We start from the raw sequence: 25,976 nt of genomic DNA, 5'->3' as shown, positions 1-25,976 counted from the left end.
CATCAAGATGGGCTCCACTTCCAAATCCTGCTAGAATTCCATGCCTGTCTCCAATTAGGCCACCCATGCCACATTGCTATTTGTACTCAAAGAGTCTCAATTCCATTCTGCATTCTCACCCTCTACTAGGTTACCCCTGATCTCTGCCCTAGTTAGCTCCATGGCCAGCAACTCATCTTCCCTTAATCTCTCCACCATTCCCTCACATCCGCTTTCCCTGAAAACTCTGCCAGCACGCTAATTGTCTTGGGAATTAAGGCTGAACATTCTGTTTCTATGCACATAGCAACTCAATATCTCCACTCTGAATTCTAGAGAAAGACCTAAGGGGATTATTAGAATCATCTTCTGAACAAAAGACATGGTATACACAGGGATCAGAAACGCCAGCAAGAAGAGCAGCTTTCAGTTCATAGTACCATGCAATAGCACAGGAAGGAATATTTAGAGAGGAATCTGTTGCCAGCACATATGCTTAGAGTGGATTAAACCCAAAATATTTCATTCCTAATCCCTGGTAACCTGTGTGTGTGTGAGAACTTATTTGGCAAATATAATTTAATTGCAAATACAATTAAATTAAGATGAACCATCTTAATTTAAGTAGTACATACCCATAAGTAGTATGCACATAGGTAGTCTCTTAAGATACTACTTATGTAATACCCTTAGAAAAAACTGAGGGCCCATACAGGTCCATGTACACACAGGAAAGAAGTCTGTGTAACAATGGAGGCAGAGAGTACAGTGGCACTGCTACAAGCCAAGGAAAGAAGAAAGATCCTTTGCTCGAGCCTTCACAAGGAGTGTGGTCCTAGGAAATTAATACGATGTTTATTTGCATAGTTTATGCTAACTGGTATGTCTTATCTACATAACATTATTCCAACATTTCTATAAGCATCATACAATTATATAAGAGGGTTTCATAATATACCTTGGTCAGATTCACACCATCTGTTCTCCTTCATAACCTCTCCCCCTACCAAAGCCAATCGAAACAAACTTCCTTGTTGCATTTTCACACATGCACCTAAGGTATGTTGAACATATCCACCTTCTTTTGCTTGCCTCTTTACCACTAGGCAGCCCCTGTCACACTCAGGGAACTGTTTCACGTTATTGTCATTCATTGCTTGATTGTATTGGTACTGGGGCTTGAACTTCGGGCCTCATGTGTTTGCTCAGATTTCCTGCTCATGACTGACATGAACCAGTTGAATCATGCCTCCAGTCTGGCATTTTGCTGGCTAATTAGAGATGGAGTCTCTCAGATTTTTTTTTTCATGCTGAACTTCAACATTCTATGTCTCAGCTTTCTGAGTAGCTAGGGTTATAGGGCTGTCATTCATTTTTAGTAGGTGCTAATTGCTCAAAGAGATTTCACCACAGTGTTTCACACATGCACGTACAGAACTGAATCAACCTCATTTACTCTTCCTATTCTTTTACCCCTATTAAACATGTTAGACAACAGCTTTCATTGAGTTTCTTTTTATCATCTATATTCACAAAGTATGCTGATATTTTCCTCCTCTAAAATTCTCTTTTCCTCCCTCTATGTCCAATCCCCTCAGATAGTCCTGTAGTCACAAACAATTGGCTGAAAAGCTACAGCACAGAATATTTGAGTGATGAAGGTGAACAACAGGAAGAACATCAGCAGTTTGACCTTCAGAGTTCAGTATTGAGCACACATGTTTTGATAAAACTGCCTTCTCGGCATTCTATTTAACTGTAAAGTGCTCCCCTAGACTAAGGCTTCTGGAGCCCAGACTGTTCTGCTGGCTTCTCAGCTCAATGAAACTCGATCAATATGCATACGCTGGGCCCTGAAGAGTGAGAATGGAGGCTGGGGAGTTCTCAGGAAAAGTTGAGAGTTTGCGCATGCTAATGACTTTTCTCCATAAACTGCAAGCTCAACAGCATCATTTCCAAAAACCTGGCAGTCTTCTACCCTCACACCACACCTCCGTCAACCACAGGAACAAGTCAGGATGTACAGTGGTGGCAGTACATTATATATATACACACACACATTTTACATAATATATGTATATGTTATAAATATTATATATTATATATAATGTATATATGTGGGAACATCTTGAATCTGAATTTGTCATGGATCCAGGATTATTTCCAATGATTGTATTTCTTAATGTGTACCTTAGGACTCTAATAATGAACAGTTTTAAGGCTTATTCAAACTCATTGCTGTAACCATATTTATATAAATATATTTGTACCTCCAACAGTGTATCTGTTTCTTATCTACACAATCATCAGCTCTACATATTATACATTTTTCATCTTTGCCAAATTTACTAATAAATATGATAAGAAGTCACTTGAATATGATATTAGTTAAATAAAGCAGACATGTTCATCGAATATCGAGCTTTCAAAAATAATCATAGATATAATTGTAAAAGCTAAAACTTAAAATCTTCTAGGGAAAACAAGAGATTAATATATTTATAAACTTTGGGGTAGACAAAAGATAAAATTTCATAAACTCGACTTCAACAAATTTGAAAAACATCAACAACTCTTACTCATGAAAAGACAGCATTATAGAAGCAAAAAGGAGAGCTACCAACTAAGAGAAATATCTACAAGACATATCTAATAAAAGTCTTGTTTGAACATGTTTTCAGAGCTCCTACAAATAATGAAAAGAATCCAAGAGGAATGGAAAAAACACATAAACAGGGAATTCTCAACATAGAATACTCAAGTGATAAAAGAAAAATTCTTCTAAGAAGGCAATCAGTAAGAAATTTATATTAATGCCACAGTGAGATCAATACAATATCTAAAATGAATGCTAAAATGTAAGCAAAACACACAAAGTACATTTATATAGGAAATAAAAAGACAAACTGAGCTTATTGCCAGAAAACATAATCATGTATTAATTATGTAGAAAGAAAACAAGTTGACCTAGGCTGGAAAGTTAATAGAGCTCTAAATGGATCTAGTCAGGTCTATGAATACAAGATTAGTATACAAAAACAATTGTATTGCTACTTGTTATCAGAAAAGAAGTACAAAATGAAATTAGGAAAATAATACAATCAAAGTACATAAAGCACTCAGGGTTAAATTTAATTAAATATGTGTAGTACATGAAACCTAAAATTTAAAAAACTAGGAAAAGAAATAAAACAAATGTGTAAGTTCAACACAATCTCAGCCAAAACTTCAGCATTGATTTCTTGAAATACTGACATACCCTAAAATCTTATATGCTTGCAAAGAATCCAGTATAGCCAATACATTTTCAGTAAGAACAAAGTTTCAGGACTGATAGTACTTGATTTCATGACTTATTATAACATCATAGCAATCAAGACAGAGTAACAAAGGTAATGCGATAGTGTAGGATTAAAGCTTCATTTGATGGTACTGGAATAAGCTGACAATGATGATTACAAAATTGAATCATAAGCCTGAACGTAACAGAGCAAACTATATAAAATTTAAAGAAAACATAGAAGAAAATAAATCACTATAATCGTTTGTAGATGATATTATGATATAGAAACAAATAAGTATAGAGAAAATACTAAAAATTGGACTCAATAGAAGTTTAGAACTCTTGCTCTTTGGAAGATAACACTTAAAATCAAAAGGCAGGGCATAGATGAAGAAGTATTTGAAATATTTACACCCCATGGGTTACTTCCAGAATATATACAAAGAACTTGGGCTGGAAGGTAGATGTCAGGATTGCAGTTCAAGACCAATATAGGAAGAAAATTAATGTGACCCCCCCACCTCAACCCCCCAAATGGGTATGATGACATTTACTTGTGGTCTCAGCTACAGAAAAAGTTTTTTTTAAAAAGGGCCCAAGTGAATGAACACCAACCTAGAAAGTGTGAGAACTCCAGTTCAAATCTTAGCACCAACAAACAAAAAGTTATTACAAGTCAAAAATAAGAAAATAAGCAATCTAATTTTAAAAAATTGAAATATTTTAAACTTTTATAAGAGAAGATATATAAATAACTGATAAAATATTTGCCATTGTTAGCTATCAGGAAAGTATGAATTATACAAAAATCAAATATCACTAATCCTTCTAGAATTAAAAGCAACTTTTGTGGCTGTTTCTTGTGAAGTTAAAATATGACCTGGTCATTCTACTTCTAGGTATTTACTCAAGGAAAAGGTAAAATATATATTCCCCCAAATGATTATACCCAAATGCTTACAGCAACAATGTATATAATAACAAACAATACAAATATTCATAAACAGACTAGAAGTTAAACATTTTGATGCATCTGTAGAATGTGCATGAATCTCATTCAAAAAGATACTGAGCAAAAAAAACGTCTAGACAAAAAGTACATACATCATACTATTTCATTTATAAGAAATTATAGAACAAGTAACACTAATTGGTAGGGTCAGAAAGCAGATTAGTTCCCTTTTACCAAAGCACTGATTAGAAAGGGCAGTGAAGAAACTTTTTGCAGAGGGAAATATTTGATATCTTAAATGGGGTAGTGGTTGTATGTGTGTGTGTGTCTGTGTGTGTGTGTATCTGTGTGTGTGTCTGTGTATCTGTGTGTCTGTGTGTGTGTGTATGTGTGAGAGAGAGAGAAAGAGAGAGAGGGAGAGGGAGAGAGATAAACTTCATCAAACTATACAGTTAAAATGGAATGTTTGTGTTAACCATTCTTCAATAGTCAATTAAAAACAACATAATGAAGTACAACTCTATGTCCATTAGTATGACTAAAATTATGACCATCAAGACTGTGTTGACAAAGACATGAAACAAGTGGAACGCTATACATCAATGACAGCCAAAGTTAAATAAACAGCATTCCAAGGAGCCAGCAATTTCAGTCCTAGCTTTATAATCAAGAAAAAAGAATATATGTCCACAAGGATGTACACAAGCCTATTGCAGAAGTTTTATGCACAACAGCCAAAGGCTAGAATTACCCAAATACTTAGCAACAGAAAACTAGGTAAACCAATTCTATGTTCACACAACAGAAAACCACTAGGTAAGAATGCAACAAAGAATGGTGCTCATGATAACATAGACAAGTCTCAGAAGCATTGTGTTAAGTGAAAGTCATAGAAGAGTACAACGCAGGATGGTTCCATTTGTATGGGTTTAAAAACCAGACAGCTCTAATCTACATGGATAGAAATGAGAGGGGTTGGTGTGTCTGGTCAAGGAGACGAACTAGAAGAAGGGATTTTCTGGGGCAATGAAGATGTTTACATCTTAATTTGGGCAGTGAGCATATACATTTCTCAGAATTCATCACCCTGTGTACTTTTTTCTTTCTTTCTTTTGCCCGTCTTGGGGCTTGAACTTGGGGCCTGGACACTGTCTCTGAGCTTATTTGCTCAAGGCTAGTACTGTACAGCCACAGCACCACTTCCAGCTTTTTCTGTGTATGTGGCACTGAGGAATCAAACCCAGGGTTTCATGAATGCTAGGTAAGCACTCTACCACTGAGCCACCTTCCCAGCCCTCTTTCCCTTTCTACTGTTATTGTAAAGGTGATGTACAGAGGAGTTACAGTTATGTACTCATTACCTGACTTATATAACTGTCAGTGCCTAGATTTTTCTTGTTTGTTTTGGTGGTTAATTGGGAGACTGTCATAGTCTTTACTGCCTGGGCTGGCTTCCAGCCATGATTCTAAGATCTCAGCCTCTTGAATAGCAAGGATTAGAAGCATGTGCCACTAGTGTCTGGCAAAAGTACCAATCTTAAAGTACACAGCTTGATGGAGTGGGGTGTCAGGAGGGAAAAACTGGGAGGAAATGAGAGAAGAGGTGACACTATTCAGGTAGTGAAATCTAGCAGTGAATCTGTGTTAAGCACTAGCCTTGAGCATAAAAGTTCAAGAATAGTGCCCAGGTTCTGAATTTAATCCCTGGGGCTGGCGCACGCGCTCACACACACACACACACACACACACACACACACACACACACACACACACACACACACACACACACACACACACACACACACACATGCACGCACGCATGCACGCACACATGCACGCACACACACATGACTGGTGCATTTAACTATGTATAAATGATCTGTACACAAAGTATGAAAAAATGTAAAAAAATAACATTCGAAGCAGGAAAACTCGAGAGTGGAGCATTCTGAGTTTTTGTTCATTTGTACATATTTTCTCATTTTCTTAGAGCTTCCAAAGAGGTTCTTTATCAAAAATACTCTTCCCTACCAACAAAATTCCTCTGAGAGCAAAATGACATGGAACTCTAGTCCTCTAGGGGCACAAAAACAAAAACAAAAACAGGAGGCTGCTGAGATGCAGAGAATCAAATTCTTTGAACTCACAGAAGACAAGATTCTAAATTGGGAACCCAAATATTTTGTTTGCTAGCAGAAATGTGCATGCATGCAACAGCTTCAGGCAGGCAATGGGCTATTGAAATCACAATCTGGCCATCCTAGTTGCCTTAAGAAGCATTCAAATAGTCTCAGTCCCCACTTTAAACAACTGTGGCTTTCCCCCAGAGTTACTCATAACAACTCGTGTACTCTGCGGTCACAGTTAATCTGACATGCGGGGTCCTGAGCTTGAGGGCTGTATATATGAGGAGGTTTCTCACAGGCCTTTGGACAAACAGTGCTTGCCACACAAGAAGCAGTGTATCGCCTGTAGCGTTTTACTGTTGCAGTCAGAAAATGTGGGGAAGGCCCACACAGACAAGGGCCTCAGTGCAGCTCATCACAATCCAGCTTCAAAGACTTCTGATACTGGACACATTGAGTAGTGTCATCATTTCTGGAAGCTAGTACTCCTGAGTCTTGGGGCTGACAGCTTTGATAGGACAGCTCTATCTGAGCAATAGCAATCAATCAGTTCTTCTTACATTGTTTATATATTTTGTTGAGGATTATATCTATAGATTGATGTGCCTAGAGTTCCCTCCATATCTAAATAGACAGGCTAGTTGGAGAGTTTCATAGGAGTCTCTGGGGGGTAACACTCTGGTCAGAAATGGGGTCCAAGAGAACTATAGTCTATGAATATAGTCAAAGCCTTTAAAAAGGCAGCTCGAAAAAAAGTTTTTGCTTGCTTCTATGTGTTCTTAAAATCAAAATGTCATTTGTTATAGATATAAGGAAATAAAACACTAGTAGAGAAACAAGAATGATCCCCCAAAGAGAAATAAGAATGATCCTCCAAAGAGCACCCCCTTACTGAAGTCTGCTCTGCCTTCTCACCTGGGGCAGAGGTGAGCAGGACAGCATAGATTTCACAGAAGGAGCAGTATGACATCTTAGAACAGAATACCCAGGCACCCAGAATGAATGAATTAGAAGAAGAAATGCTTTCTGACAATGATCAACCTCACAATGCTACTCCGCTACTAAAGAATAGTGTGTATTTTGGCATAGGCTTACGCACAAACATACAACAAAGGAATAGGCTCAAGATTATGGAATGAAACTACTGCATTCTGGCCAATTGATTTTCAACAAGGATGGCAAGAAAATTCAATGAGGAAAAATAGTCTTTTCAATTGATGGTGTTGGGATAAGTGAATATCCATATGGAAAAGAATGAAGTTGTACCTCTTCTTTACCACACAGGAAGTACAACTCCAAAAGGATGGTACGTCTATATATAAAAACTAAACTGATGACAGTATATTGTAGTACATATTTTATAAAAACTATATAGGAGTAAGATTTAATAATCTTATGTTAAGCAAATATTTTGAGATATAATATTAAATTCACAGAAACAAAAATTTACATATTTTCTGATTCTACTAATATGCCATATCCAAAACAGGTAATTCCATACAGACAGCAAGTAGATTAATGGTAGCCTAGGACTGGAGTGGGAGTGAGGGACTCCAAGGCAGGGACGTCTAATGGTTAACAAGCTTCTTCTTCCATTGGGCTCTCAATGTTCTAATTGTGATGATGTTTGTATGATTTGGTAAATATACGACAAACCATTTAGTTCTATATTTCAAGTATGTGAATTGTTGGGCTGATGAATTATATCTTAAAGCCATGCTTTAGAAATACAATATTTAAGCTTAATTGTATTAGCTGCTTGCCCCTCCCAATTTTTCTAGTTCAATGAACAGAGACACCCAGAGAGAACTCAGAAATGCACACACGATACCCTCCAATTTTCCCTGGGCCACTGAATGGACATAGATTTATCTGAATCTTTTGGATTCAGTTCCCATAATATGTACTTGCTGCAATTCTCTTAGCCGCCAAAAGCTCCTTTCTAACATAGGGTTAGCAGAGCTCAGAAAAATGATAAACAACACTTCTTTCTTATGTTGAGGTTTGTTTTCTTCAAACACCGCAAAAGACAGCTGCTTTTTAAGTCTGTGATCATACTCATAATCAAAATCTTTTAGAAAAAAAAAAAGCCCCAAATGATGTTCAACACACTCAGGGTTAACTTGATCCAGTCTTTAAAAATACAAACTACTAAGATCCTCTTGGAGTGTCATTATTTACAGAGAATGTTTCCCTTGCCTCTACTATTTTCATGGCTATGTTGACTGGAGGTTCTCAGAACAGAGGCTACAGTAGAATGCTGGAGAATTCCTCACCCCAGGATCCTCTGCAATTTTATTACTCAGTTATTCCATTCCCATGAGCTTCTCTTTAGGGAGAGCAAGATTTTTTTTCCTCACATGCATGCATACCCACACACAATTGCTTTGGGCCTCAATCCAAGATCATATGATGAGTGCGGAGAGAGGAAGGACAAAAAGCTGAACAAAGGAAAGGACAGCGAGTGATAGGAGCAGCCGCAATGATTATAGTGCTGTCATGGAAACAATCCAATTGGTGGGCCTGCGGTGACTGCAGTAGATGCCAATCAGGCAGTAGAAAAGGTATTCCATGGTTGAAGAATCAACTGAGCACACGGGAGTGCACTAGAATTCTGTAATGGGAGGCATTTCCATAATGAAGTCCCTAAAGAAAGACTGCATTCCAAGTACTATTGCCAAATAAGCCACATGACATGCAGTCAACTCTCAATTTCAGATAAAGCATGCATACTTTTGATGAAGTGATGTCAAGGCATAAATGTCAAATTAACTCACTAAGCAACGAAGAATAAAAGCATTGGTAGTCTAAATCTGACAAACAACCACAAAGTTCACAGAATCTCATGATGCCAAGAACATTCCCTCCTGTGTACTAGGTGCAAACATGGAATGGTAGAGGCCAATACTGTTAAGTCAGAGGTTCTCAACCAGAGATGATTAACAAAGTCTGCAGCATACTTGGTCATAACTGGGGGCAGATATTAGCATCACATGGGTAGAGGCCAACAATACCACTAACCATTCTACAGTGCACAGGACAATCGTCCAAAAGAATAATCTGGCCCCAAAGTCAATAGTGCTTAGAGTGGATAAAGCTGACACCAAGCTAACGAGAGTTAAAAGTTATCTAAAATTGGAAGAAGCCACACTAAAAGTCGTCTCTGACAGCTGGAATACACTAGCTGCAGTTAGAATGAAAGAAGGAAATCCAGACGATACCACGTAGAAACTGCACAGCTTACACTCTTGTTCACATATAAGGCTCTTCCTGGAGGTGTCCTAGAATGGAGGGAATGTGTGGTGAGCTGGTGTATGCTAAGATTCTTACCTCTCAAGATTCACTATCTAAGGGGCCATACCACATGGTCCCAATTTACATGATGTCCCCCAAACAGCGGACATGTTCTCCCTGGCTCTGGAACCTGTAGTAATTCCTCTTAATCTTTGCTCATATTCTTTCTTGTCTGTTTCCTAGTGTTATGCTCAGAGACTCTGGAGGGTTCTTATTCTAAACAGCCAGCCTTAATCTGGCTGGAGCACCACATTTAGGTTTCCAGAACCATCTTGACCTGTTCACATAGTAAGCCAGAAGTTCTTAGAAGTTTATATATCTCCCTACAGACTTGAAGATGCACTCCTGGTAGGGATACCAGTGCTGAAATTAGTCTAAATTGTCCCCAGTTCTCTTCTATGTGGTTAGCTTTTAGTTGCTTTCTGGAATTAAAGGCAGCTTTTCCTTGAATCCTTGTGGGGCCTTCCTTTCTTCCTCTTCCACTTTCCCCTACCTTTTTTTCCCCCCTGAGAATATTCTCTGATCAATGTGTGACATATTAATCTTAGTCTTAGAGACCATAGCTGGGGGAATGTAACCAGTTTCACTGTGCTCATTATGTCTAAAAGATAAAGATGTGACTCAGATATCTCATGGTTACTCATACTAACCTGTTTTTCTGTTAGTGATTGTTCTTGGAGTGGGCATGTGACCTTCTTCCACTAGTAGATCATAAAGACAAATACACAGAAGCTTTTCACATAGAGTTCTATTAACACAAAAGGAAGCACTGTCAAAGAGAGATGCCCCTTCCCTTGACAGTGGGAAGAAGAAGTGATACCCAGAGAAGCAATAAGTACCTGGCGTCCCAAGCATGAACTCAACAGGCTCACAATACATCACCCAGTTCCTGATGCACTGAGTCACCAAATCAACCCAACAGCTCCTTACTTCTGCACTTTTAGCTCTGTGAAAGTCCTTGCTAAATGCTCGTTTCTTTACTGATAAGAACATCTTGGAAAAAATTCTATTAAGTGAAGTAAGCCAGGCCCAAAGAAACATAGGTCCCATGGTTTCCCTTATTTGCAAGAACTAGTATATGTCTGAGACAAGCAGAGACGGTCAGATAAGTTGATGTTAGGTGAAATGAATCCCAAGATAAGGACTCAAATGGTTTTTCTTTCTTTCTGTTTCTAACATATTTATAAGATGATTTCTTTGTTGCTTTGTATGTTCCTCCCCCACAGTATAACCCCTGCTTTCACTGTATTTAAGGTTGGTATACTTTGTGGAGGGGAAGGGAAAAAACAAATCGTTTAAATAGGGATACAGGTGGACCCATTGCAACAATGAGATGCACAAGTCATTATGTGGAAAAACGAACTTTACAACCTTGGCGGGCGGGGGGTGGGGGGGAGATAGGAAGGAATGGGAAGGGGAAACAAAGGAAGAGGCAACAATGCTTGATGAGGAATGAACTCATTACCTTGCCCATGTAATTGTACGGTATTTTCACAATAAAAAAATAAGAACATCTTGAGATGACCGCCAATCATAGCCTTCCCAGGGAATCGCATACTGTAATAGGAAAGCTTCTAGTTCTTTTGGAACCCTGAGATATAAGAAGGCATGTTTCTGTTGGCTACTGCTTATCCTCCCTAACTGGAGGAAGAAAGACATCTGCAGTGGGAGGACATGAACCGACCGGGAGAATAAAAGTGATCAGAGAGACTGCTCTATTGGTAGTAACAATTGTTTCTACTGCTTTATTTTTTAAGTGGAAATAATTATTCCTGCTGTGCAGGACAGCCATGAAAATGGTTTGAAATAACATTTCTGAAGTGCTTGGTTTTACTCTTAAATTTAAAAAGCTTAGAGAATGAAGTATTCCAGCCTTATCTGCAAAGATGCTTAATGGTATGTTTGGGTTGTGTCCTAGAAGACACTGTGCCTAAGCTGGAAAACTGGTGTCTTCTAAAAAGACTTTGGCATGTGATTGATCCAACCTTGCCCTGGTATGTGCAGCAGCTGTGCTCAGAAATGGTAAATAGCACAAGGAGAGGGGAAGGAAGGAGAAAGAGACAGGAAAAGACAGTGGGCAAGAGAATTCTAATAAGAAAGAGAAATAAGGCAAAGAGGAAGGACAAAAGAGGAGAAAAAAGAAATAAAAGAGGTAATTCCAGCACTCAGGAGGCAGAGGCTGGAGAACCCCATGTTCAACCCCAACCTGGGGCACATAATGAGGCCCTTTCTAAAAAAGAAAACAAAACAAAGAAAGGGAAAAGAAAAGGAAAGAAAACAAGTGGTTCACTTTATTATCCAGAAAAGTGTATGGAGCTTTCATTTATCAAGATATCTATGGAATCATACTTCATTTGAAAAATACCTAAAGTGTGCTACTTCTTGTCATAAAACATTCTGTTTAGCCTTTAGTTTGCATTATGACATTTGTCACTTAAACATAAGAGGAGCCCTTTTATGTACCTTAGTAATACCAATAAAACTGTTTTAAAAATAAGAGAAAAATTAAGGAGGTTCTTACTGTTTCAATTTTTTTTTTTTTTTGGTTAGTCGTGGGGCTTGAACTCTGAGCCTGAGCGCTATCCCTCAGCTCTTCAGCTCAAGGGGAGCATTCTACCACTTGAGCCACAGCACCACTTCCGGTTTTCTGGTGGTTTATTGGAGGTAAGAGTTTCATGGACTTTCCTGCCTGGGCTGGCGTTGAACCTCGATCCTCAGATCTCTGCCTCCTGAGTAGCTAGGATTATACGCATGAGCCACCGATGCCCGGCTTGTTCCAATTTTAAAACAGAAAAACTCCAAAAAGTTGGGTGAATTGTCCAAAATCAAATAGCTCTGTGGAGAAACAGAAATTGGTTCTTAAGTATGCCTGTTTGTAGTCCTGCTCTTAGTAACTCTTTTGGTAAGTACTAGTGAAGTATGAAACTAGTGAAATGAAAAGACACATAATATAAAATCCACGAGGCCAGGAACTAATTAGTGTATTCACTTGTCTTCTGTACATTTGCTATCCTTGTCATAAGCAAGAGAGAACAAAATGAAATGTGTCTTTCATTCCTTGGGAGAAAGATCTCAATCTACAGTGGAGACAAAAGGTAAACATGTAATCTAATACATGTCACTATTTTAATAAACTCACTAGAAAATGGCTGCAAATTTCATAGAAACTTTAAATTTTCTTTCTGCTTGGTCTTTCAGAATAAGTGATGATTTATCAGTCTTAGAAGAGAGGAAGAAGGGGAAAAATTGCTTCAAAATGTGCACAGGCACAGATATTTTAGCAGAGGTGAACATTAGAGGTGAATGCATCAGAAACAAAATTACAGGATATGCCACTTAATTTCAAAAAATATTCTGAGCTTACATAGTGTTTATCTCCCTTCTTAGCCCCCAAGGCAGCTCTTAGTCATGAAAGATGGTTTTTTAAAAAGTTCTTATCCACTTTAGTCTCTCTTTCACACGCATAACTATAATAAAATTTGAAATTTGACATTTGGTAGCAGGTTCATTTGAGTATTCTTGAATCAGTAAGTGCTAAATGGGTATCATTTTATATTGTGCAATGTTCATTCAGACACATCACTCATTTTCCTAGTGATAACTGAGGATCAGTGAGCATAGCTCTTCCATTTGCCCAATTTTCAGGTTCAAGAAGAAGGGATTATTTCTCCCAATGATTTAGCTATTTGGAGAGAGGACCAGAGTACTGAGTGCTACTTCCTGGCCCCAGGGCATCTAGATGCCTGAGTACCCTCTCTCTACCACTTACAGAAGTGCTCCCCAGATCTTTATGTGTGGAAGGAGCCCTACCGAGCAGATATCTTATTTAATAACAAAAGAAGCTGCAGCTCATTTTGATCTCAGTATGCAGAAGTAACTATTAGGCACAGGATTAAGTTTGACTAGGGGATGGAAACAAGAGAAAGTTGAGAGGGAGGAAATCTGAGTCTAACACAAACTCACGAGCCATATCCTAATAAGGAAAAATGATGTTTTGGCCATCGTCTTGTCAGAAAAAAAGTCTGGGTTAGAGTGACCTGAAAATAAACTGGCCTGGACATCATACTAGGTCAGGTAGAAAAGTCAAAACAGTCATTGGGTTACCATGGGTGAAACCACATGAATTGAAAAGCAAAAAGAAATGTTTAAGGATATTAAGGTTTATTTTTGGAAGCGTAGAAACTTTAGGTCTTCGTGTATTCACTTATTCATCCATTCACTCACTGATTTACTCATTCAATGGATAATATTTGAGTATTTATTCTGAAGGGCATTATTCTGGTAATATACCATTGAATGGGACTAGTCAAGAGGAAAAACAGACAATGAAAAAATAAATCAATTAAAATTTTATATGGTGAGAAATGCATGAAACTTCCTTTCCTCAATAATTCAATTAAGGGTCATAAAGCAGACAGTTACAGGTTGAAAGAGATTCAGGGGATTTGAAAATACAAAATACAATTCAAGGTTCTTGGCTGGATCGTTTTGGAATAAATGAGAATATTGAAACAGTTGGTGAGCCTTGCTAAGGCATGAGGATTTGATGGTAGTCATGGACTAACATCAATCAGCCTCCTGATTCTGATGGCTATGTGGTGGTCATTATTACTAGGAGTTACACGCTAAAGTATCTGGAGTGATGGGGTATCATCGGGGCAACCTACTCTCAAATGGTTTAGTAGAAAAGTTCATTGAAACTGAGAAAACAAGGGAGCGGGTAACACTGTTCAAAAAGAAATGTGCTCATTACCTTACTTATGTAACTGTAACCCCTCTGTACATCACCTTGACAATAAAAAAGAAACTATGCTTGCAAGTTTGAATTTAAAATGAAATTTTAAAGCCATCGCCACTAAAAATGACATCAAATAAATCAAAACTTAACGATGAAGCCATTTTTTTCAGAGCTCCAGCAAATTGTTAATACTTTTTCTACTACTTTGTTCTGCTCATCCCAAGGAGAGTCATTCTACTAGACCTGAGCATATGACACAATTCTTGTGTACAATTATTTTGTAGTCTCTGGAAGATCTAATGCTTACATATGGTAGAAGATAACTATTGAAACAAGACAATGTATAAGCATTGTTAAAAGAGTTAAACATTCAACACACAAAACTAGATAAAGTCTTTAAGGTAGCAATTGCTATCATCTTGTTAGGAAAGATAAGTTCCTACTGAAGAACATAAAGAAAGAAAGAGAAAATTGAGGCAAAGCAAGGCAAGAGCCTTGGATGTTCAAATAACAACAATGTACCAAGTGCTTCAAAGTAGAAAAACTCTGAATAGCTGAAAAAAAAATCAGTTAGGAGATGTCTATATCAACTCAAGTGTGTAAATAAAAAAAGAGTTACAAAGCTGAGAAATGGAAGAAAGAAAAGAGGATAAGGTAACAATGTTCGACAAGAATTGTACTCATTTTGCTACGTACGTAACTGTAACCCCTTAGTACAACACCTTTACAATAAAAAAAAGTAGAAAAGAGGATATGGAATGGAAATTGTTGGGACTTTCAAAGACATAAAAACAAGAAACAAGAACTAGGCATGGTAGTGCATGGCTGTAATCCCAGCTACTCCGCGAGTGGACAAAAGAGGATCGTGGTCCAAGGCCAGTCTGGGCAAAAAGCAAGACCCTATCTTAAATATGTGCAAAAGCAAAAAAGGCTATGGGTGTGACTCAAGTATTAGAGCACTATCCTAGAAAGTAAAAGGACATGAATTTATAAACCCAGTATGGGGCGGGGGGGGGGGGCGGTGGGAAGTCAAGAAAGAAAAAGAAGTAAGCCTGGCCCTTTTTAGTCTAGAACACAGGTCAGCCATTGTGAAGATTTAGATATAAATATTTTCAGCCTTGTAGGTTAGACCATCTCTGTAGCAACAACCCAACTCTGCCTTTGCAGTTCAAAACTATAGTAGATCATATGTAAACGAGTATGGCTGTATACCAGTAAAAGTTTATTTTTAGTAGCTGGCATATAGGTCAAATTTGGCCTATGAGCAATAGGGTGTTAATCTCCAGTTTAGAGACGGTTTTGACCTCAGGTGACTTTGGGAAAGGAAGAGGAAGAGATAGGCACCATAACAGCACCAGTTTCCTTTTCTCCATACTGTATTTGGGAGGAGAACAAGGGAATCAAGGAAATCAATAGTTAGGCCACAGTAAAGACAAGACCACGGAGAATGGAACAGGCATCATATTTTCAAGGTGTAGGAAATGCAGGTGAAAAGTCTGCCAATTCACACGTGGGGAGGTCCAAGCCTAGAAGTGGATCCACTATTACCGGGTTTTTATATTTTCTTGTTGCTTTTTGAATCTTGGCTAGGAGGTAAAAGGAAACCATAGTAAAATGACTTAAATATGAATTAGATCTTATTGTGGATAAGAAACCTACGCACAGTATATCAAGGCATTAAACAAAATCCCTAGCCACTTTTTTATAGAAAGAATATGCCGACATTGTAAAGCCAAAGATGACCAGTAAAGGATGGGAATGGAACAGTGAAGAGGACGAAGTGAAACGGGTACTGAGTATCACCCTATTCATCACCCGTCCTCGCTTCCTCTGAGGAATGTCAACAGTGTAAAAGCAAGCCAGCCACAGACTGCACAGGAATTTAGCCCTTGTCTCCAGTTCTTGGAAAATAGAATACAATTTGTAATGTATCATTTTTACTACCCTTGTTATTTAACAGTGCAATAATAAACAGAACAAATCAACAAGTCCTTAATAGACAGTTTTTGAGAATTACAAACCAAACACTCTATCTGGATGTAAATTGCCATACTAGAAAAGCATGGATCAAACAAGGAAATCACAGCCTGCCATTTAAAGACCATTAATACCCATTGAACTGTATGTGGTGAGCATTTAATCAGTAGTTAAATGGCCTAAAGTTATCAAAAATTTAGCTTGAAAGATTTCTACACTTGTTGAGGGGAGTCAAAAAAGCATAACCCATGGATTGAGTGTGTTCACAAGAAGCATTGCTAACATCAACAGCATGAGAGAGAGAAACAGAAAGAGAGACAGAGAGACAGAGACAGACAGAGGCAGAGGTGAATAGGCTCTTACCACTGGACAATTATTGTGATACATCAATTCCCAGCCCCATAGTGTGACTATGCATGGAAGTTCTTACCCAAACCTTTCCTTTCAGTCAGGCTGTCTGTCTTCATGATCTATTTCACTCTTTTACATGGACTCTGACATGTTGAAGATGACAGAGCAATACTTATCCCGGATCCCCAGCAGACTGTCTAGAGCAGAGAGGTCCACCAACCTGGGTTGTGTACATTGGACTGTGATGCAGAAGAGAAACAAGTTACATTATTCTTTAAGCCACTAAATAAGCACCTTTGTAGCTGCTTAGGCAAGTATAACACATAGGTACATTAAAATCTAAGAAGTATAACACTTGATATGTGTGTCTGTATACATGTTGAAAATGGTTGCAAAGATTTTCAGCAAAATATTCCAAGTGGTTATTTCTGGAGAATCAACATGGCAATGAAAGGCAGAAATTACAGTGTGGATTCCAATAGCAATAGACATGAATCCCCTGGTCCAGAGACGATCTTAATTATAGGATCTAGACTTTGCTAACTGAATGCTCAAGACTAGCACTTTGAAAGCCTGCTGAGAATGACATAGGCAGTGAGATATTATTCATGGTGGTGACATGGTGACAAAAACCCATTCGAAGTGCTGACAAGTTTCCATACCTTTCTATCCGTTGATGTGACTCTGTGTCAGTTCTCACCTGCCAGCAGCTTGGAGTATGGAAGGTATCTGGGCCCCAGATGAGTTGGCTGAGGGTTGGCTCAGCTGTGGGATCCAGATGTAATAGCATAAAGAATTGCATAATAAAGAAATGGCATAAACGTAGGTGAAAATTTGAAGGACTCAACATTCAAACAGAAAACCATTTTGTAGAAAGTAATATCAGGCAGAAAAAGCTATAGAAAACTGGATTCCACTTGTTCAATCAGAGGTTCACAACATCAGAGCACAGAGCTTTGCAGTTGGCTCATCTTTATTGCAAGGAAGGCAGTATCCTCTTTGTTGAAGAATATTTATCAGCCTCCCTGGGATGTATTCATTTCAGACACTGTCAAATGTCACCTCACAGCCAGATTGAGGATCAATGTATCAATTGAACTAACAAAAATCACAGCCTGCTCTCTAACTTGTTTTCTTTTAACATCCCCCATAATGGTGAGACCACTAGGGACTTAATAGAGTTGTGGCTCGGTTGGAATGCCTGGGCAGGATCTACCAAATTGTGGTTAACATTAAGCAGCATATGAGAGTGACAAAGAAAGATGATAGGCAAGATTCAGAAAATCATGGCAGGTGGGCGAATAAGATTTAATTTGAAAAGGGTAAATAAAGATGTACTTACTTGAGTCCGTACTACCAAGAGCAAATTACAAGAGAAGGCAGTAGTAATTTTGCTCCTGTGAGTGTAGAAGGAAGTTCTACAAGAGCAATCTACAATGTGACTGCTAAAAGGACTGAGCTGATTTGGAGTAATTTCACACAGGTTCCAGAGTCAGTTAAATTGGCTCTTCACCTGTGGGAGATGGCTCACCAGACTTCCTAGACTTGGAAGGATGCCTGAAAATCTCATAGCCAAAGATGCCTAAGGGCAAAGACTCCTACTTTGATTACAAAGACCCTCTTTTGAAGTCAGTCCATCATCCTTTATGTTCTTACCGGGAATGAATGAAGATCAAAGGAGAGCTCATATTATTATTTTTATTTTTTGTGATTATCTTTGTGTGTCTAAAGCAATGACTTCGATGTTTGGAAGTTAATGGTCTGTAAAAGAGCTAGTCATTCTTGCTTGATGAACTAAAAACAATAGCCAAAGATGTACAGGTGGAAGATCTAAGATTAGGATTTTATGGCTAGCTTGGTAATTTGAACTTATTTAGGCAATTTTGGACTACAAATAATTACAGACATGATAGAGAACGTCAGGGACCTTCAGGAACTATATTAGCATTTTATTTTGTACAATAATATTTGAACCACTTGAAGACTCAGAAATATCATAGTACATTATGAGTGATTATTTTAAGAAAGGAGACTAGAGACAAAAGGCAAAACAAGTCAGCCATGTCAGGATACAGAAAGCCTGTACCTTAGTAATTGGTGCCTGTGGCAGGTGCTTTTTGTCTCCTCGAGAGCGACTTTGTTACCAACCTTTGCTCCACTTTTTGCCCTTCATTGCTGCCATCGCTGAGTTCAAAAGTCCTGTGACTCATGCTTTCTTAGATGAAATGTACTGTGGATATGGCTGCAGGACTCAATGAGACCCAAGAGATCTACAAGAGGAGTTGAGGGAAAGCTTTCCTTCAAACTAAAATAAAAGTAGAACTGCTCTCTTTTCTTCCCATGAGTACACACTGTCTGCACATGGGAGCTGATAGTGACATAGACACTATCAATACAGACATCAACATCCCTAGGGCATAGAAACAGACTGAATTGGAACATCTGGGGTTGTTCCAACCCGGGACTCACCTCAGAATCAGGCCTATGGCATGCTGACTCCAAAGCGGCTCCATTGATACCCTTCCTGGTACTAATAGCTTTGTCTAATCTCCTTTTTTTACACTGCTTTACCAACATGAAAAAAGGGCTGGGACCCTGTTTGCAGGATAGTAACTCGAAACATTTTAGCTGATTTGGGTGCTGTCCTTCAACTCTTCACCTCAAGGCGAGTGCTCTACCACTTGAGCCGCAACATCACGTCTGGCTTTTTCTGCTTATGTGATGCTGAGGAATCAAACCCGGGGCTTCATGCATGCAAGGCAAGCGCTCTACCACTGAGCCACCTTCCCAGACCTCAAACTTCTTTTTAAGTGACTGAATTCCACACATAACCAAAGTGCACTTGCAAGTAGCGCCTTCCTCCTGCAGATGAGCCTTCAGTGTGGCAGCTCAGCTTGCCACACTGACTCTGCAGTCTCCTTTAGATTCTGAAGCTAAGGAATCCATCCATCTATGTTTGAACTCTTGTCCCAGAGAAACTAAATGAACACAGTTTTCAGCATCCACCGCCCCCCCCCCCACGGAAAAAAAAAAGAGTTAGGGTTTGGTTCATAGAAACAGGCAATGCCTACTCAGATAAAAACATGCTATGGCTTAATCACCTTTCACTCACATCTTCTGTTACACACAGTCAAAAGCAGCCTGGCTGATCTACAGGGTTCTTGTGGAGATTATATCTTTTTATACTTGTAATATTTCATTAGCATAATAATGAGCTGCTCCTTATTACAAGATTTATTATCTTATATATCTTCTATTATAAGATTAAAAAAAAAGATTTTACTGTGCTAACTTCATATTCAAACCAACAAGAGAGATTTACGGAATTACCATGTGCTTCTCATTAGCGTTGACATTTGAAGGTGATTCATTTCAACTAAATGCATTCTAATTATCTTGAACTAGCAAAAAAGAATTATTGCACTTATTTTTAACATTTTTACAGCATTCTTACACAAACAGACATCTTCTATATTCGATTTTCTTGCTAAAATCAAGGTATCGACTTGGACCTAACTTCATTTTTTTCCACCATAAATCCATCGTGGGATTTTAATAAAGCCAAATCGGCTGTCAAATTAAATAAATAATAGTAATGGGAATACCCTCAGTGTTTGGTATAAAATGTTTGCATGTTTTGATGAACAGATTTAGGAGCAAGTAGTTGCACTGAAGAGAACGTTGCAGTAGCTCATTACTCATCCAAGAAATAAATCCTCCTAACCTTTATATGCAAGCAGCCCACAGCTGCCTAGTGGGAAGAAGTGCTAGCACGTGTTGGCCCTCCAATTTGGAATGATGCTTCTGGCAACTTTCTTTGGGGACCCACATTTGAAAACCTATTTTCCATGTTATGGCTATGTTTCTTATCAGGTTAAAGAACACCAAATCCTCTTTCTCCAATTCCTCTGGAGGAGGAGGACTTAACATTTTGAAATTGCCCAAGGACCATTAAAATGAATTCCCTATATGCCAGGAGGCCTATATTTTAAGTCAGATCATCACAAACATCTCTAATGTAATCTATCCAAACGTGTGTGTGTGTGTGTGTGTGTGTGTGTGTGTGTGTTAACAATGGGAACGTAGTTGGGCTGAAGAGATGACAACTTTGAACATAAGGATTTTCTTCATATTTTCTTCATCGTTTCAATGGCTGTCAGTAAGTTTAGAATGAGCCAAGATTGGGAGTCTTGTTGTGGATTCAATGCTTTCATCTCCTCCAAATTGCTATTTATAAGCCCTACCTCCCAGTGTAGTAGTTGGTGTCATGGACTTTGGAAGTTAACTAGGCTTAAGTGAGGTTGTACAGGGTTTCATTGTTATAAGAAGAAGAAAAGAGACCAGAGATGTTCTCTCTCTCCTCTCTTTGCTATGTGAAGACAATCAGAAGATGTTTATCTATAAGCCAGGATGAAAGACCTCACCAGGAACCAGATTTCTAGTTTCTAGAACTATCCAGTCAATAGCATTTTGTTATAGCAGCCAAGTTAACTGAGAATTCATGAGACTTCTTCTGTTTAAATTGTCACAATTTAACAAAGCTCTATCAGGATGGTTGTAAATCTGACATTTTTCATTTTAATCATGAAACTGACACACAACATTCTAGGAGGGCATAATCCCAAAATTCATGTGTAGCTAGAAGCAGTATCTTTATCTTACAATCAAAAAAGCATGTTGGGTCATGCCTGTAATCCTAGCTTCTCAGGAGGTTGAAATCTGAGGATTGTAGTTCCAAGCCAACCCAGGCAGAAAAATCCTTGAGACTTTTAGCTTCAATTAACCACCCACAAGCCAAATACGGAGTTGTGGCTTAAGTGGCAGTGTTAGCCTTGAGCAAAAAATGCTCAAAGACAGCACCAAGGCCCTGAGTTCAAACCCAGGACCTGCACACACACACACACACACACACACACACACACACACACACACACACACACACACACACACACACACACACACACACACACACACACACACACACACACACACACACACACACACACACACACACACACACACACACACACACACACACACACACACAGAGTGCATGTTGGGAAATTTTCATCATAGAAATGACTATTTTGGTATTCTCAAAAGCCTTTATTTTGTTGAAATAAGGGAATTATATACACATAGAAGACATGGCTTTTAGTAGTCCTGCCCAAGTTTTGAAGCCATTTGATAAACAGCCATCTCTAGAAGCCTTTGAGCATGAACCACTGATAACTTCCCATGAAGATTTCGCTGAGCAAGGGTACCCATCGACTGAATTATATCTAGGAAAGACTTCTCCCTTTGTCTGCCCCAGTTGCTAAAATAGCATCCCTGGGTAAGATATTTCTGTTGTTGTAATATATTCTGGCTCTGTCTACCGAATGCCAAAACAAGTGAAAACTAAAATATCCGATCAAATCAGGTACTTGGCACCTTGAGAATTAGTTGTTCTATTGACCTGATCTTTTCTCCCCTTAATGGGAGTCAAGCTTCCTTTTTCGTGTAGACATAACTTTAGTGTTTATAGTTGAATTTTAGGTCATTCGTCTTTGGTCAGTCATGCGTTTGATCTTAAGATATTTGTGAAGTTTACATTTAAGAAAATGTTTTCTTCACTTCAGCAAGTAGAGTTTGTCTTCATTCTAAACACATCACAGAACTTTTCCTACTAATTCATTTATCTTCAAAATAGGAGTCCTGTGCTTCTCCACTCTATTCCTTTTATAAACAAAATGGTGTCTCCTCATTCTTCCTCTTCATGTCGCTCCAGAGAGCGCTAGGATACTCATATCCTGAAAGGATTTTTCTCTCCTCTAGTAATTCCACTCCAGACAGCAACACTTTCTCTGACTTTTAGATGTTTATAAAATGATTTATTTTCTCACATCTCCTTGTTACCCTGGTCTCCATGTTCCTTGAGCTCTGGTTCCTAGCGTTAATATTCTTGTCTTTCACCCATCTTATTCTTGCTGCCTGAAGGCTCGGATCCCAGCCTCTCTCAAGCACCGCTGGATGCAATCAGGAAAAGGAAAGAGGAACATGGAGCTCAGCCCCTGGACAGAGGCCATCTTTACATTCTGAAACATCCAAATTTGCCAAGTGTGACTTCAGCTGGAAACTATCTTGAGGCAGGAAGACTTACAGAGATTTATTCTGTGGTTTTATGAGTGCATGCACCAGCTTTCTTCAAACACGGTGTCAGACACCTCGCATTTTGAAGGTTGTTTTGTGTAGTTGCTTAATATTTTGATTGGAAGATGACTGCTATTTCCCAACCAAGTCTATAACATTGGAGGATATCTCAAGAACGGTGAAACTCACTTGCTCATATGTAGAAACTTCTCTGTATGTGAATTTACAGAATGAAAACAACTTGATAGGTCGTTAAGAGTTACTTGGCCCATCTTTTCTTCTTTGTGTTTAGTTAATGAACATTCATGGGCTCTTCCTTTCCTTGGGAGGCACTGTCTCCTTGCTAATTGCTTATTACACATACTCCTCTGAGAATAAATATTACTTTCATGACTGTAATCTTGTGTGTGTGTGTGTGTGTGTGTGTGTGTGTGTGTGTGTGTGTGTGTGTGTGTGTGTGTGTGTTTGTCTATACTGAGAATCAAACTCAGAGTCTCTCACTCAAGGCTGGCACTCTACTACTTGAGCCACACCTTCAATTTTTGCTTTTTTATTGGTTAATTGGAGTGAAGAGTCTGTTGGACTTGTATGTCCCAGGTGACTTCAAACTATGATTCTCAGATCTAAGCCTCCTCTGTAGCTAGGATTACAAATGTGAGCCATCAGTGCCCAGTGCCAACATTATTTTTTCTTTGACATTGCTGGGGCTCGAACTCTGTGCCTGGGCACTATCCTTGAGTTCCTTTTTGTTCAAGGCTAGCATTCTACCCCTTGAGCCATAGTGCCACTTCCAGCTTTTTCTGTGATTAGAGATAAGAGTCTCGTGAGTTTACTTGCCAGGGCTGGCTTTGAACTGTGATCCTCAGATCTCAGCCCCCCAAATAGCTAGGGTTACAGGTGTGAGCCACTGGTGCCTGGCCAAGGTATTTTCTAACTTTTCATTAAATCCCCAAACTTATGAATTCAGAAGCCAAAGCAAGGCACTTAATTTGAAGTTACAAGTATGGAGAGGCTCCAAGATAAAATTTATTGACTTATCAGTTGTTGCCTGTGCCATTGTGCAAAAGCAATATGTCATTTAGTAGAAATCATTCCTCAAATTTTAAATATCAGTCTTTTCTTGAGCTAGTGATATAGTGATATATAGTCAGATCCTCTCTCCCAATGCTGGGCAGTGATAGCAAGCAATGAGTGATTTCCAATCAGCCCTGTGGTTACCAGGGGAAGCCAAAGATACTCTACAGTGCATTGTGTTTCATGAGTTGGTCAGGAAGATTAAATGTCTGTTCAACTATAAAGATATTCAGGTTTTGAGGAATTAATTGGTGCATAACCCATTATGAATTGAGAAACACGTATACACCATACTTTGGAAAATCTCAAGAGAATCATGTTTTAGATTGAAGATGTAACTCAATGCTAGAGTGCTTGCTTAGCATGCTCAGGGGCCTGGATTCAATCACCAGCACCCCATAAAAATTTCAGTGTTTTGTCATGGGGAGGGGTTGGTACAGTGCTTCAATTTGGGCTTAACATGTTAAATGACAACTCTCTTTTGGAAACTCAAAATTGAATGCGCACAAAGATTTCAAGTAGAATATGCACATAGCTAATATAACGTGACACATGAAATGGTCACTGGAACACTCACCAGAATAGCCTACGTGAAACAGTAGATAGTGTGATTATTGGTAAGACTGAGAGATACCCTTCCACTTCTAATACAGGGATCGACCAACTGGAACTGTAAAGGGCCATATTAGTAAATAGTTTTAGCTTAGTGGGTCTTACAGTATCGTTAGCAACTACTCAATTCTGCCTTTGCCCCAGGAAAACTGTCAGATGGTATAGAAGTTTGCATTCCAATAACACTACTTACAAAAATAGACCTTTGGGCATGACGGCTATAGCTTGCCAATTTGTACACTGATACATCATCAGTGCTGAAGTAAATTTGTACAAGTTGTAAAACTAAGGCTGAATCACATACAATACATAAATATGCTCACTAGGAAATGTGTAAGTATGTACATATAAGTATTACTTGTGATGGCCACAAACTAGAAAATATTCAAATATTCATTAACAGTACCATAGATAAATTATAATATGTTCATACAATAGAATAAAATCTTGCAAGGAAAATGAGTTACTTGTAACTATCTGTGTAAAGGTGGTAAATGAGAAAAATATTAAAGCCAGACAGAAAAATAATGTATATATGTAATTATACTTAAAGTACAAAAAATGATCTCTATGGCTGCTGAGGTTGAGACAATGTTACTATTGTCAGATAGGGACAGATAATGGTTAGCAGAGGGGGCCTGAAGGGTTTATGTGATTAAATTCTCATGATGCTCTATTGTTTTTTGAGACCAGGTCTCACTATGTAGTCCAGGCTGGCCTGGAAATTGCTACATAGCCAAGGCTGGCCTTGAACTCATGATCTACCTTCCTCCACTTCACTTGCCAAGTTTGGGGACTACAGGTATGTTGAGGCACACTAGTCTGAATCTGGAGCTGGTTACATAGGTGAGTCCAAACTGTGAATTATGGTCTATACCCTCCCCTCCATTCATTTTGTAGACCAATAAAATATTTGCAAAATAAAATCTGTGAAGACTTTCATAACTAACACAATTCAAATCCCATTTCTTTAGTGGACTCTGAAGTTCTAGAGCAGAATGAATTACTTCCTCCTCAGTGTTCTAAGGCACACTGGACATTCTTTCCTTCAAATACAAAATCACTACTATTTACATAGCTTGTGTCCAGTGGTAGATAGGGACAACGTAAGGACAGGGACTATATGGTAACCATTGCGGTATGTCCAAAGCCATTGAAATTGGCTACTCCAAAACATACCACAAATAAATGTTATTGAATGAGCCCAAGGACTTTGGATGTTTATGTAAAAAGGATACTGTGAATAGATGAGCCTTTAGCCCTTGCCCCAATCTCAGCAAAGTCAGAAAATGTCACTTCCTCCTCTCTCTACTTCTCTCTGTGTGTCCTTTTCCTCTCTCTCTCTTTCTCTCCCTTTTCCCTCTTTTTTCCTCTCTCTCTCTCTCTCTCCCTTTTCCCTCTTACCTCCAGAGGCCCTGCTCCTTGTTTGTTTAACACAAGCAAAGCCACTATCCAGAT

At 38.7% G+C, this 25,976-nt stretch overlaps 1 protein-coding gene across 4 annotated transcripts in view; it reads right to left on the bottom strand.

Annotated features, from left to right (window-relative positions):
* The window catches only part of Arhgap6 (Rho GTPase activating protein 6), a 434,648-nt gene that overhangs the window by 286,205 nt on the left and 122,467 nt on the right, over positions 1–25,976 (bottom strand). The window contains exons 1-4 of one of the 4 annotated variants that reach the window (XM_070040893.1): positions 18,043–18,168; positions 17,363–17,465; positions 16,780–16,939; positions 12,156–12,469 (exon numbers count right to left, since the gene is read on the bottom strand). The exons of 1 other annotated variant lie outside the window; for it this stretch is intronic. The gene's annotated coding sequence lies outside the window, so the exon portion shown is untranslated. Of the gene's footprint in view, positions 1–12,155; positions 12,470–16,779; positions 16,940–17,362; positions 17,466–18,042; positions 18,169–25,976 lie in introns of those variants that run through there. 2 more of the 4 variants (XM_070040892.1, XM_070040894.1) reach the window with 2 other exon arrangements.

This window comes from Dipodomys merriami, unplaced genomic scaffold (assembly GCF_024711535.1).
Source record: "Dipodomys merriami isolate MVZ:Mamm:240054 unplaced genomic scaffold, mDipMer1.0.p SCAF_3, whole genome shotgun sequence".
NCBI lineage: Eukaryota > Metazoa > Chordata > Mammalia > Rodentia > Heteromyidae > Dipodomys > Dipodomys merriami.
This window is presented reverse-complemented; position numbering and strand designations above follow the sequence as displayed.